Here is a 15,111-nt window from a genome sequence, read left to right on the forward strand (position 1 = left end):
GCCAGAGCCATCCATCATTAATAACAATGTCACCACACACTCATAAGATACCCATGTCACTCACTTTCCTATACACTTTTCTGTTTGCTTAAAGGACCACTATCAGAAAAAAATATTATATTGTATTATAATTAATGTAAGAGGTTAATGTTTAATAACAGTGTTTAATATGAGACTTAATTATTTTAACGTTACAAACCTGTGACAGTGACAGGAGTTGGAACAGACTATAAACTATGGTGGGGGTGCTTACAATAGTCACCTTTCATTCAAATTGCTCAAATATTTTTTTAACAAGATCTTTATCTTGTAAAAAAAACTTTGTACCAATCCTCATCAATGTCAGTTTGCTGTTCAGCAAGATCTTTATGTATATGTGGAGAAAAGTTAAATCTAAATAAAAGATATGTGAAATAAAAAAAATCATATGCTAAATACTGTTATTAAAATGATATGCTGAATATTTACATATTTACATTTACCTATTATATTTATTCAACTAATAGCATTATCACCATACAATATTTTTGTCATATTTGTCCCTGAAATATTTTTTGTACCAGTGAAATGACGCACTTTTGCTATTTTTTTTTTTTTTACTTTGACAAAAAATTCAAGTCACATGACCTTGACCATACTCACATGTAGCCTCTGTCAGCATAGGGGTTGCCTGGCTGCAGGAATTACTGACTGTCAGTATTATTACATTGTATTCTCTCCCTGGTGATAATCCAGTAAGATTGACTTGTGTATTGTTAGTCTGTGTTGTGTTGTTGACATTTCCTGTTACAGTGACGTTATAATAGGACACTTTTCCTGCTGGTGCCGTCCAGTTCAACTCCAGAGAATTCACCGACTTGTTACTGTCATTGACAAAGCGGGGATTGACAGCTTGTCCGGGAGCTATTGGGAAAAAAGAAAGTTTATTTGTAAGGAAAAAAAAAATGGTATGCATGCAGATTTTTTAAACGGGTGCAAGAGTTCTACAAAGGAGGCAGAGGGAGGGGGAGCGACAGAGCTGGACCTTTAAGAGCGATTAGGTACACATGGTTCTAAGCTGCTGAACTATAAACCATTCCGAAGGGCTTGGCTTGTACTAACAATAGATGTAACTTGGCCTGGGGAGAGAAGGGAAGAACAGAGTCTACTCTAAAACAGGACTAGACTGAGCACAGAGCTATAACAAAATGGTTTGTACCTAGTAAAAGCAGGGCACAGACTCTAAGAGGATAGCTAGAATATCTATAACAATGATATAAAAATACATGAATAAAGAAAACAATTGGTATACAAATACTGTACACATGATGAAAGATAAAGGTCATCCATACGTCAGACAAGTATTTCATTCTATGTTATAAATAAAAATGTGTTTTATCGATTTTGGTGTATTTGGGTACCATAAAACTCCAGCCATTTCCTTGCAAAGATTCTTATGGGAATTCAAAACCCACATCTAGGCAACAAAAACCCATCGACACGGGCCCTTAGGGAGCGGTGTGATTAGTGAAATTTTATTTATAACCAAGTTTGTAAAGTATGTGTGAATTCTTTTCTTTCTATGTAGCATTCAAAATAACTGAGCTTTTCATGAGCAGATAAAACCATATGAGCTTCTACAAATATGCAAAAACCTTGGCAAGAAACTATTATGTGGCTGATTTATAAATCTTCCACCCAATGTATAGCTGGTTGAATGCTATTGGCATGGCACTATATAGAGCTGAGCAGCATAGGAATTTCCCATGCTCGTCGGCTTCATTTAGCAATGCCATGTGAATGGCGTTCACCCAGTTATACCTGAGCAGATTTATAAATCAGTGGTGCTTGTAATTACGTAAATCTAATATTTAAACTAAAACAAAAAACAAAATTCCTAAAGAGTTCACTTGTGAGAAATATTTTCTATATCCACACAGTTTTAAATAGGGATGAGCTTTAGGTCAACCATGAGTTTGACCTGTACCCAAGTTGTTTGCAGTTCACCGAATGCGGGAATGGTTTGGCCAGTTCTCTGAACCTTCCCCAGTGTTCTAGCAACCACTGATGCTTTGCGGCCTGCCCAGCGTTATTGGTTGACTGGTGGTTCAGCTGCACAGTGTCATTGGTTGCTAGGACACAGGCAGCCACAACATAACAACCTATAACGCTGTGAGGCTGTCAGCATCTTAGCAACAAATGACAGTGTGGGATGCACGGGGTTATTTGTTGCTAACATGCTGGCACTTCTACAGTGATATATGTTATGGTGCTTCTCCGAGTTCCAGCAATCGAATATGCTGTGTGGCACAGCTGCTGGTGTCCTAGCCAGCAATGGGGCTGTGTGAGCTGCACAGCGTCATTTATCACTAAGATGCTGGCGGCCCCACAACATCATAGGTTATTATGGTGCACTTGCAACCAATGATGCTGCATGGCTCAGCTGCTAATGTCCTAGCCACCAATGACACTGCATGGCCCAGCTTTTAGTGTCCTAACAACCAATGATGGGTTTGGGTATCAGAGTGTCATTGGTTGCTCGGACACAGATGGCCCTGGGTTCATTTTGCATGGAAATTGGCAAAGCTGGATCTATGGCTGGATTTGACGCATATCCAAGCGAACCCAACCTAGGCCAGTTCGCTCATTACTAGTTTTAAAGAAAATTGTGTGTGTAGCCACTGGTGCAATTAATCAATGTATCTGAAACAAAGATTGTTCTTGTTACTGGTGGCAACAAATCAGATTTTCACTTCCACACTTCCAGGGAAGTATGGGAGAATGGAGAGAAGAATCAAATTGGCTTGTGCAAATAACAAGAACTTCTTTTGGAAACTTTCATAAACAAAATCCAGAATGTTTGTTGGCAATGGTTTAATATGGCTGAGTTACTTTTCCTGTTCAGCAGTACTTACGGTTGCAGTAAGTTATAGGCTGGGGGTCTGATTCAGAGGAGTTACAGATAGATCTTGTATATATCAGGAATGTATACGTCTCTCCCGCTGTCAGATTTACTATTGTAGCTGATTCACTGCTCACTATTGTATTGTTTATCAGTGTAGATGATGAGGTTACAGTTTGCTGCACCCTGTAGGTGTAAGAACTCTGATATTCATCTGGTTTTGTCCAGTTCAGGAATACAGTATTGGTAGAATTGGAACCAGTCTGCAATGAGTTCACAGGCATCGGTTCTGTGGATAAGGAAAACAGTAACATCAATAACCAGAGTAAACAAAGTGTGACATTAAAGATAAAATGTTATAAATCCTAATCAACAGCAAAACACGGCTAAAGAGTTATATATCTTTAATACTAGCGGTAAGATGAGCAGATAAGGAGATCTCTTCTTCTTTTTGTCCCTTCCCTAGTCAGAAAATCTTTTTGTATGATTATGTTTCACATTGATGACATTACGTAGTAAATTTAAAGCTAAAGTCTAATTTCAAGTAAAAGTCTACGCTAAACTTCTATACTATTTAGCAGCCAGCATTTGTGGATATATCGGATATAAATTTATAAATAAATATCCATCTAATATCTGGAAAGTGGAGGAAACAGTCTGGGCTGAGTATATACACTTTCATAGCCACATTGCTTTTTTTATTGTAATAAAATGGTTTCAGACTAGGATGTTTTATTTTATTTTTGTTTTTATCTTTTTAATTGCACCGAGCTTGGATGTGACAAACTGCAGGGGAGGAAATTACTAAACCAAAGTGTGAAAGGAGAGAGTGATCATAAATCAATTGCCCTTATCTGTAGTGGGTACAGGGATTTGGAGACAACTGGGAGCTACTGTTGCGAGTGTATCCACCACTGTCTATAGGAGACACTGACCTCTTTGGATCTGTGGGGTCAGTGGATCTGGTGAGTGTCCTAGTTGCCTTCGTAGATTTGATTGGATGAAGATTGATGTGTACATTTTAAAGCAGAGGATATTATTGGCATTTTAAGCGCTGAATTTTTAATTACTGTTAAAGTTTAAATCTAGACAGGTAACATTTTTACATGGTCTTCTCCCCGTTAACCCCACAAGCAACCAGCTGCAAAAATTTAACTTCTGATTTTTGATTTATGAGATACAGCCTCTTTTTGAGTCATTTAAGTCATCACTGGTTCTCTCTTGGTCTTCAAGGTGCAAGTGGATTGGGCTCAATGTGTGTCTTCCTGTGTATGCCACAGTGCTCTGCCAAGGCAAACATCTGAAGAGCTGTGTGTGATGTGGGCTGGCTCTTGGGCCGAGCTCTGTAAAATGTTATCTGTGTTGGGAGGCACGCTGTGACTCCAATGGACTTCAAGGAGTTTGCTGCTGACAGCCTGGCTCTGGAGGAAGATCCTGGGTGACACAGGTCAACATCAAGACTGAAAATGAGACAGTGCCTGTGACTGATTCAGCAACTTCTAGAGCAAACTATGAAAAGCTCACATCATGCATGGCATTGGGACTAGTTGCATTTTGAATAGGGAAGGGATAACTGCAAAGGCTGAATGTCATGAGTAAGGCTTGAGCTCAGCTTTAACATTGTACTCCTTGTCATAACAATTTATTGGTACATTTAATTTATGGTGTTACTGTGATAGAATAATACATTTAATAATAAGAGCCTTAGCTAGTTGAAAATAAAAAGCAGCTCTCACTTCAATATTCATCTCATCTCTAAATCTGTACCCCCTGAGTCACCACTCTGCAATCCAGTGTCGGTCTTCTTCTGGTATGGGTGGATGCCAATGCACTTTTTCCCTGGCTGACATGCTTTTTTCCAAGTCAGAGGGAACACTAACAGGGTTATTCACAAAAGGGTGAAGAGTTTGGAGAAGACAGGATAAGTGAACAATCTAGGACAACATAGCTGATTTGGACAAATTCTCCAATTCAGTTAATTTTCCAGTTCAGATATGTTGTCCTAGATTGTTCACTTCTCCTGCCTTCTCCAAACTCTTCACCCTCCAGTGAATAACCCTGTACGTGACATACTCAAGTCTGCCAATAGCACAAAAAAATACACATGGTTGCAAAATGGTGCAATTATGGATGCCATGGTTTACTCATTATCACAGGTTTTCATTGCAACCTCTAGCTCATGTGAAATGGTTTGCTCAGTATAAGGCCTCACAGGAACTAAAGGGAACCTTTGTCCATATATTCTCTGTGCACAGAGCAGTGCCAACATGAGATGCACTACAGTGTGCTATTCTCTATTTAATCCAGCACATGGAGCAGACATGCACCTACCAAGACCACACATTGTCCATCACGAAATACACTGGCTTGAGGGTGGACAAAGAGCCAATACCTTCCTGGAGGCTCAGTACATAGTGACCAGTGTACAGGAGTAAAGCTCCAAGGTTTCTTTGTCCTCAACCCTTGCTATGGAAGGGGAGGAAGGCTCTGCATGTCATATTTAAAGATGGATGACTTTCAGTGCTGGTTAGATGCATGCTGTTTAAAGTGTTACTGCATCTTCGGCGTAGTTATACATATATTGTAGACCAACCTTTCGAGCCCAGCCCCCCTTTCCAGTCTTAAACTCATATGTGCCTGATCCAGAAAGGTATTGTAACAGGGATGGCAAGTATGAGCATTACAAGGATTGAATGAGAGTGAAGAGTGTACAGGTGAAACTCGAATAATTAGAATATCGTGCAAAAGTAATTGCAGTAAGTGCTGCAAAAGGGGCCCAAACCAAGTACTGAGTACATATGCATGCTTGTACTTTTCAGAGGTCCGATATTGTTCTATGTACAATCCTTGTTTTATTGATTGCATGTAATAATCTACTTTTTTGAGGTTGTGGATTTGGGGTTCTTGGGGTTTTCATGAGCTGTAAGCCATAATCATCACAATTATGACAAATCACGGCTTGAATTATCTTGATTTGCATGTAATGAGTCTATCTCATATATTAGTTTCACCTTTTAAGTTGCATTAGTGAAATAAATGAACTTTGCACGATATTCTAATTATTCGAGTTTCACCTGTATGTGCAGGGCAGGCCAGGAACATCTTTCAAGTGGCTGTGCAGTTTAGTCAGCAATATTCTGCTGAATCAGGGAACAGCAAGAATAAGACTGGGAAGGGGGCTGAGGGCAGGGGTTGGAGGAGGAGGTCTACAATATAAGTATAACTACACTGAAAATGCAGTTGCACTTTTAACAGCAAGCATCTACAGTAATAGCACTTTGAATAGGGCATACAAGGTCTCCTTCCCCTTCCAGAGCAGAGGTGGAGGACAAAGAAACCTTGGAGCTTTACCTGGGTACATGGGTACATGGGTCACTCTTTCCCGAATAACCCTGACTCTGTACAGAAGGTACCAACAAAATATATACAGTACCTGCAAAAGAAGACTATACTTACTTACCTTTCCAACTGCCCACACTGCTGAACACCACTCAGATGGTGGGAAACCAACATTGGTAGTATCAATCTCATGGGTCCTCTGCAGCTCATACTGGTTTCTCCTGCTGACCTTCCATGACACATGGCAATGATGTGGAGGTCAGCAAGATGAACCATTGACACCTGTGGAGGACCCAGCAGATCAACACTCCTCCAACTGTGGCTTCCCAGTTAACTTTGGGAGGTGATTTCTCAGCATTGATTCAGAGTACGGCAGCAAGGGCAGATACAGTATATCTTTACTCAGTTATGTTTGTATAGAGTATGTCTCTTGACAAATGAGGGCAGTTCAGGAAATTTGGGCACACACAAGACTTTCAGAATACTGACAGGCCCTCTTTAATTTCCAAACTTGTGCAGGAAAACCGACCAGTAACACTTTTTATATAAAGCTTTTTAGAGGATCCATAACTTACTTGTGCAGACCAATCCAGTCACAGCCGTACTCTGATATCCCCAGGGTATGACTGTCACCACAGAGATAGTGTAATTGGTCCCCGATGTCATGTTTTGAAGGGTGACATTTTCTGTGTTGCTTTTAACAGGATCAGAGATGATGGCAGGAGAAGAAGAATTCCAATACGTTATATTATAAGACTTTCCCACACTGGTCATATTTACTGGCTTTCCCCAAGATAATGTGACATTCTTCGTTCCTATCATAGTAAAGCTGATGCTGCCTGGTGGGGTGGGATCTGTTTGAAAATGTAACAATGTAAAAAAAAAAAAGAAATCATTGAGACAGAAGAAGATTAATTTGCTTTAAAATTAATGCATGACATTTTTTATTGTTTTAGAGATATATGTGTATGCAATTAGTTTAAAGTGTATATAAACACAGACAAACAAATATAATAGCACTGCACTGTCATCTTACCAGTCCTTAGATGTGGTGGCTGCATTTGTTTTCTTTTTTCCTTTTTCCTTTTATTTAACCTATAAATCTGTTAGTAACACATTTCCTGTCTGCTTGCTTTCTGCACTGTATCTATGAAGGAGCAGTGTTGTCACCCTAGGACAGGAAGTGTGTTAGGACTACAGAACACCTCCCCCTTCCTCCTCTCCATACATTGCAATAATTCATGTTTACTAACCAAAAGGGTAATTTATTATCCTTTAAAGTGAAAAGTTAATAGAATTTTTCTTTGCAAATGAAAATTGTAAATACTTTCCTCTCCAGTGGGTGGTGAGTTCAAGCTCCTCTGTGTTTAGACTTTACTGCCTCTGGAAAACTCTTTACATCCCACGTACTTGCAGGTGCCTGGTCCCTCGCTGCACTCAAGGGTTCTTCCCACCAGCCCCTTCATCAGTACTCTTTCCTATAGTGATGTAGGAGCCAATGTGCTGTGCTCAGGCTGTATCACATGAACACAGCAGAGTTTGGACTCTCTGCCTATCAAAGAGGTTCAATCTTCTATTTAATTTTTGGGGACCATTCATTGGATTTTTTAGGGAACAAACAGATTCACTTTAAATACAAAATTAACTGTGCAAAAAATGCAAACCACAAATGGCGCTCTAGTCACATGACCCTGCTAGTAGTCACATGACCCTGCTCGTACTCACATGTAGCCTCCTTCACCGATATTGATGTCTGAGTGCAGTTCCCGCTAACTGTCTGTACAATGACAGTATATTCTCGGCCTGGCAGTAATCTGGTGAAATTTGTTTGTGTCGAATTCGTTTGTTTTGAGTCTTTTACATCTCCGGTTATATTGACGATATACCGATCCACTCTTCCTTCAGCTGCCGTCCAGTTCACTCTCAGAGTATCTAATGAATTGGAATTGTTCAGTGTGATGGCAGAAACTTGTCCAGGACCTAAGAGGAAAGGTGACATCTTTTTATTGAAATATTCCAAAGACGTGCATTTTTTTTTTCCTTTACAATGCATGTTATAGAAGAACTCCAGTCTAACTAAAAAGCAGGAACGGGCTATTTACTAGATCATGAAAATTTTTCCCATTTGGCTCCTGTAGTCTCAATGGGAGAGCAACAATATATACAATACATGCAATCTAACATCTACTATCTTAAGAAATGATCCAAATTATTCAATACAAAAAAAAGAAAATAGAAACCAAAGACTTCAGTAAAATGAAACCTGATTGGTCGGTAAGGATTTTGAACTTTGTCCCATATTGGTCCCCTGTGAGTTTGTGCTGACCCCTTACATTAAATCAAATGGATCAATAGTGCAGTTCACACAGAACAGAGAAAAAAGGCTCATGGGGTTGATGAGTTGTTTTCCCTTCAAAGTAAACCCACTTATGTCTAAGGGCTCAATCACATGGGTGCGCATGTCTGTACGGCGTGCACACCCGTGCAGAGACCCAATCTCAGGGGGGAAAAGTAGGGGTGTCCCGAGGCCGGGTGTCACCCGGAGCGAAGACCGGGTGACACCCCGTCTCGACATCATCGCGAGTGTGCATGACGTCACCACGCGTGTGACGTCATCGCACATGCGCGACCATCTAATTGACGCCTACCGGCGGCCATCTTGGTGATGGACACCGGCAGAGAGAGGAGGAGACTTTCACCCGCTGGAATGAGGTATGCTGCCGGGTCCCCTCCTCTCTCCTGATACTGTCGGGTCCCCTCCTCTCTCCATGACCGAGTGCCCGACTTTTTAGAGGGGGTGACACCAAAATGCAAGAAGACATAAGACACCGGCCCTCCAAAATCACTGAAGAATTTGTCCTTTAATATGCAAATGCATCAATATCACATAGTGACAACTTTTTGGGGTCACGCAGGATCCCCTTCATCAGGCAAAACTATGTGAGATAATAAGCGTAAAGCAAGCAATATATACACACAGTGCATGACACCCCAAACTATAGGGAGAAACAGGCTGCTGTACGTAATTATACGCAGCACCTGTCCCTCCTGGGATAGTCTCTGCCCGGGCATTCACGCTGTAAGGATGTGCACACCCATGTGAATGAGCCCATGACGTTAAAGATATCGAAAATACAAATATGGGAGCTGTTATACCTGTTTTTTCAGTCCAGCCCTACATTTTACACAGCTCTGCTACACAGCACAGCCATGTCTGGCCGGACAGGATTCCTGTTTTTTTTCTATACTGTCGTTAAGTAACACTTACAGGTCTTGTCCCTCCCCCCAGCCTGTGACTGGATAGTAAAAGGAAAAACAGCAGATTGGACAGCTCACATCTCTGTCACTCTGCACTGTTCTTCTATCAGCATGTTTCTTGTTAGCACAGGAGCACTGCAGCACAGATACCTGGCTACTTGTGCTGCCCTTCCTCCCCCAGTCTAAGCTCTGCTGTACAGGGGATAACAAGTCAAATTCAGGTACTTACATTTCTTGCATTAAACAAAAACATATAATGATGCATTAAGGATTACAGAGCTGCATTAATTTGTCTATTTTATATTAATTTACTAAGAAGGGGTTGTATTTTTTTATAATGGGGTTATATTACATGTAGACTGTTCTGAGTGGAATCATTTTAATGGCAAAATGAAGATGAATGGGTATTTACAATACATGTTAAAAGGGAGACGGCAAAATATATTATTTTTAAAGTCTAAAGTAACTCTCAGTGTCTTGTACATATACAAACAACACAACTTGCCAAAGGCAATTGTTCTCACAACTTGATTGGTCCTCTGAAATAAATTCAGGTTTTCTGGACTAAGGTTGGAGTAACATTGTATAACATTTACACAATTAAATAGCCATTCTGTACTCACCTGTGCAGGTAGTTAGTGACACCGGGTCAGATTCAGTGACATTATCAGCGGCTCTTGTATATATGAGGAATGTATATGTTTCTCCCGCTGTCAGATTTCCTACTGTAGCCGATTCAACATTCACTGTTGTATTATTTATCAGTACAGGCGATGATGAGATAATAGTCTGCACTCTGTAGCTGTATTTATCCTGATACTCAAACGGTCTGGTCCAATTTAATATCACAGTATGTGACGTCACATCAATGAAATTTGGATCTGACACAGACCATGGCTCTGTAAAGTAAAGATAATAATACAAGTGATAATAAAAATACTAACATAGGAACTTCAATTGTACAAAGATATAGACATAACAATTATAAGCATTTATAAAAAAAAAAAAAAAAAAAAAAAAAAAAAAAAAACGACAATTTTTTACAAAAAAAAAATTAAAAAAAAAAAAAAAAAAAAAAATAATAATAATAATGGACATTTTTGCTACCTACTTGTATACACAGATCCAGTCACAAGCGTGCTCTGATACCCCCGAACTCCGACTGTCACCACAGTAATGGTGTAATTAGTTCCGGATGTCAGGCTCTGAAGGGTGACATTGCTTGTGTTGCTAATTTGGTTCCAAGTGGTGGAAGAAGAAGAATTCCAATAAGTTATATTGTAAGATTTTGCCACATTGGTCATATTTGCTGGCTCCCCCCAAGATAATGTGATGCTGGTTGGTGTGGGTGTATTGAAAGCGATGTTTCCTGGTGGAGTAGGATCTGGGAAACACAATGAGAGAATGAAGAAAAATAAGGCAGGAAGAAAAGAGCACTTTAATAAAACAATAAATAAATCTGAATTTCATTCACACATCACACATGGGCAATAGAACCTTTTACAGGAGTATCTTCCTTCTCTATGCTGCTGTTCCAGCTGTCTCTATAGTAAACATAGACTTTATACAAAGGTCACCAGCACTAGACATCAAGGTCCTGAACCTCCCTCAGCATGGAGTGCAACCTAACAAATCAAAGGTGTGACTATGGACAGATATATTCTCCAATTTTTGTTGCAGATATACAAAGGTTTTGAGCAACTTGTAAGAAAACCTTATGCGTTCGTCTTTAAATGTTCTCCTGGCCTAATCCAGCAGAATCTAATAAACACTACACCACAAGGGCTCTCCCAGGCTCCTCTTGCCTTTTCTCTCTTTTTCTAGAGAATCCACAGAACCTGTTTTGTTATTAGAAGCAATTTTAAGGGCAAACTATATTGGATTAAACACATTGTTATTTTTTTTAGTTTATATACTTTTAAACTGTCATTTTATATTTTGGTGTACTATTTATATAGGTTTATAATATCACAAAAAGCAGTTAAGGTTAGTCATCCCTCAACTGCTGGTGGATAGTAGGTAATATTAAATATGTATATGCATTTATATGTATATTTATATAATTACCTTTCTAAAAGGGTGTACAGGTGGAAAGAGATGCCTGATGTAATGGTGACTAGACTGCAGTAAAACCCAGCATGGATGTGTACATGCTTGGATGTGTGGAAAACATATATAAGTTCCAGACTACAATGACCACATTTTCACTTAGCCAGCAGACTGACGCATGTTCAGTCAGATTTACTTAAGGGAATGTATGGTGTTTTCTAATGTATCCTTTTATAAGTGAATTTTCAATTAGACACAGCTTGGCTAAAAGGAGATACCGACTGCGATGTTCTCGCTCTGTAGGCCGCCAATGGTATTTTGGGAAATCCTTCATAACAGACATTCCATATATAAAAAATTGTAAAACAAACATTGAATATGTAGTAAATAAAGAGATATTAAAAAAAAGTGTAAAACATATAAACATAAAAAATAAAATATCACTAATGACCCAAAGACATTACAGTTTCCCTTTCAAATAAATATATGCATAGTGTAGTATATCTTTTATACAGGGTGTTAGGTATTCTGCAGCCACAAAGATGTAACACCGATATTTAGTACATAGCAAATTTCCTTTCATTCCGAAGGGATATTTGTAATTAGTTAAATTAGGACATTGGGATGCATGTGAATTTTCGAATTGGAACACATCTGAATGTGAGTTAATCTGAATTTTTAATAAAAATCTGCATTTCGTTCATAATTAAACTAAATCGGACATGTGACTGATCTCTGACCAATCAGATTTTTTGGGGAGTGTCGGGGGTTGCATTACAAGCACGGGTATGTGACTTCATGTGGTGGAGTAGAGAGAGTCAATAAGAGCAGTAGGAGAGCACACGGAGAGCAGTAGGAGTAACAGTAAGAGCAGTAGGAGAGGAGAACTAAAATGACCAAAAAAAACTCCCCAAAAAACAAAAACAAATACTTATAATACTTTTATAATTAAAGAACCCCATCTGAATAGAACCGAAATGAAAATTTGCATTGTTCCGAAACGAAAATTCGAATGGATCCGAAATTCAAATGATCGCGCTGAATCAAATTTCCGATCCGAAAGATGAAAGGAATAAAAATCTAAATCTGTCCGAAATGAAATACATTTTTGGCGGGGTTACATGTCTAATGTAAGGTTACAAGAACGGCATCATAATGTGCCGAATGAAATCTGTCTTTAGTAAAGGAGCACCGAATAAAGATCACGTAAAGGCCTTTGGTTACCTGCAGTGTTATTTAAATCATGTAAATGCCATTGTTATCTGATCACACCTGCAGAAAAACACTCACAACTAATACTCACATGTGGCCTATAGCACCCTTAGAGTCACATGACCCCTCTTCTGATCATACACGGATAACACTGATCACTTGTGGATCATACTCACATGTGGCCTCTGTCACTGTAGTGATCGCACTGTTACAGCTCCCACTGACTGTCTGTACAGTGACGGTATAATTCCTTCCTGGTAGTAAGTCAGTGAAAGTCACTGGTGTAGATGTATTCTGCAATGTCCTATTTACATCTCCTGTTATAGTGACGGTGTAATTAGACACTTTTCCTGCCGGTGCCGTCCAGTTCACCACCAGATAATTCACCGAATTATAATTGTTCACTGTGACATTGACAGCTTGTCCGGGAACTGGAAATACAATGTTCATAATGTTATTGTGCTTTATAAGACTCATTATATTCATTGTGTGTTGATGACTGATGACTTCTCCAAAGTATTTCTAAGAACAGTATAAGAACAAGAAAGAATACAGAAACTTTCCATTTAAAAAAGAATTCTCAATAAATCCTCCACATTTTAACTTTTAACTACAGACATTAGTGCTGATTACATAAATTATTTTCAACTGGTGATGAAATATTCAGTTCAATAATCATAAAAAAACACAATGTTCACACTGTTTTATGATGTTTATGTTCTTTATAAGGCCCATTCTATATGTAGCCCCCATCACCTTCTGTGATGTGGCTACTAGACATTTAGTGATAGCCAGGGCTGTAGTCAGCCTGGCTGGATTTATAGTTGCAATTATATGGTTAATCCCAGGTGTCTAACATTGCCTGTACCCCCCTAGGCGGAGTGTGTCATATTGTGGGACAGCCAATGAGATGGACTGTAGTGTATGTACAATACAGCAGCCAATCACTGGGCTTCTCTCAGCCAGTGGTGCATGCTGGGATAGGGTACATATACAGGTGGGATCTGCCATGTGCTCAGACTAGCCGGGACCAGCCATGGAATAGGGCTGGGTCCTGTTCAGCCTGCCCCCCAGGCTTGGCCTGAGGCCTGGGGGTGGGCATGGGCTGGTGTGAGGGAAAGGTTTCCCTGAGACCTCCAACATGGAGGAGGCCTGGGATGCTAAAATGGGAAGAGAACCGCGACCAGTGCAGGCTCTTGAAGTGCCCTGGAACTAAGTGGACTTCAGGAGCAAGGTCGGTGTCTTTCCTGGTTGAGGATCTGCATCCATCCTGCCTGTCTGTTACATCAGTAGCTATCCGCTGTCTCCCAAGTGGATCTACACTGATATTCCTACAAGGTCCGGTGAGTCTGGAGCTCTTGCTGGTTACCCTTGGACACCTAGAACCCCTATATCCTCTCTCCCCAGCAAAGATGTTCAATAAATCATTACTTAGCATTTTACTACTGGAGTGGACATCAGTTTATGGGCACCAGAAGAAGGGCGGTTAGTGCTAATGGGTGGGCAGCTGAAGATCATACCCTAGACAGACTAGAAATGAACTGCGGCTCCTGCAGGGGTAGTGCTACATATATATTGGGGGGCGATTTATCAAAACTGGAGCATACAGAAAGTGGAGCAGCTGCCTATTGCAACCAATCAGCTTGTCTCTTCAGTTTGCTCAGTTGGGATTTGAAAATGAGAGATAGAAGCTGATTGGTTACAATGCAAATCTGCTCCAGATTTTGTCTGCTCGTTTTTATAAATTCCCCCTCCATTGTATTTTAATTATCAATAAATACTTCTAGGGATATTTCCATGAATAACAGGACAATATCAAATAATGAGACAGAATTACATTTAACCATGGGGCCAATTACAATATTTTAAAGGTGTTTTACAATCTTCAAATTTCTGTTTTCAACAAAAGACTATGGAGCAAAAACCTTTTTAAAAGTTACATTCAACTGGTGAACATAGGTAAGTTAATGGTGAGCTCCACATGTCATAAGACCACAGTAATGAGATCAGGACTGCAGCTGTACTCACCTGTGCAGGTAGTTAGTGACACCGGGTCAGATTCAGTGACATTATCAGCGGCTCTTGTATATATCCGGAATGTATATGTTTCTCCCGCTGTCAGATTCACTATGGTAGCTGATTCACTGGTCACTATTATATCATTTATCAGTACAGATGATGATGATGTGACATTTGTCTGCACTCTGTAGCTGTAAGAACTCTGATATTCATCCGGTCTGCTCCAATTTAAGGACACAGAAGTTGAAGTTACATTGATGGCCTTTGATAGCTTCACAGACAATGGTTCTAAAATGTAAAAAAATAAATTAGAATTTAAAATGAGATAAAATAAAACATGTAAATTTCATTGG

The sequence above is a fragment of the Nanorana parkeri genome, unplaced genomic scaffold, assembly GCF_000935625.1.
Source record: "Nanorana parkeri isolate BGI_ZX_2015 unplaced genomic scaffold, ASM93562v1 scaffold10, whole genome shotgun sequence".
NCBI classification, from domain to species: domain Eukaryota; kingdom Metazoa; phylum Chordata; class Amphibia; order Anura; family Dicroglossidae; genus Nanorana; species Nanorana parkeri.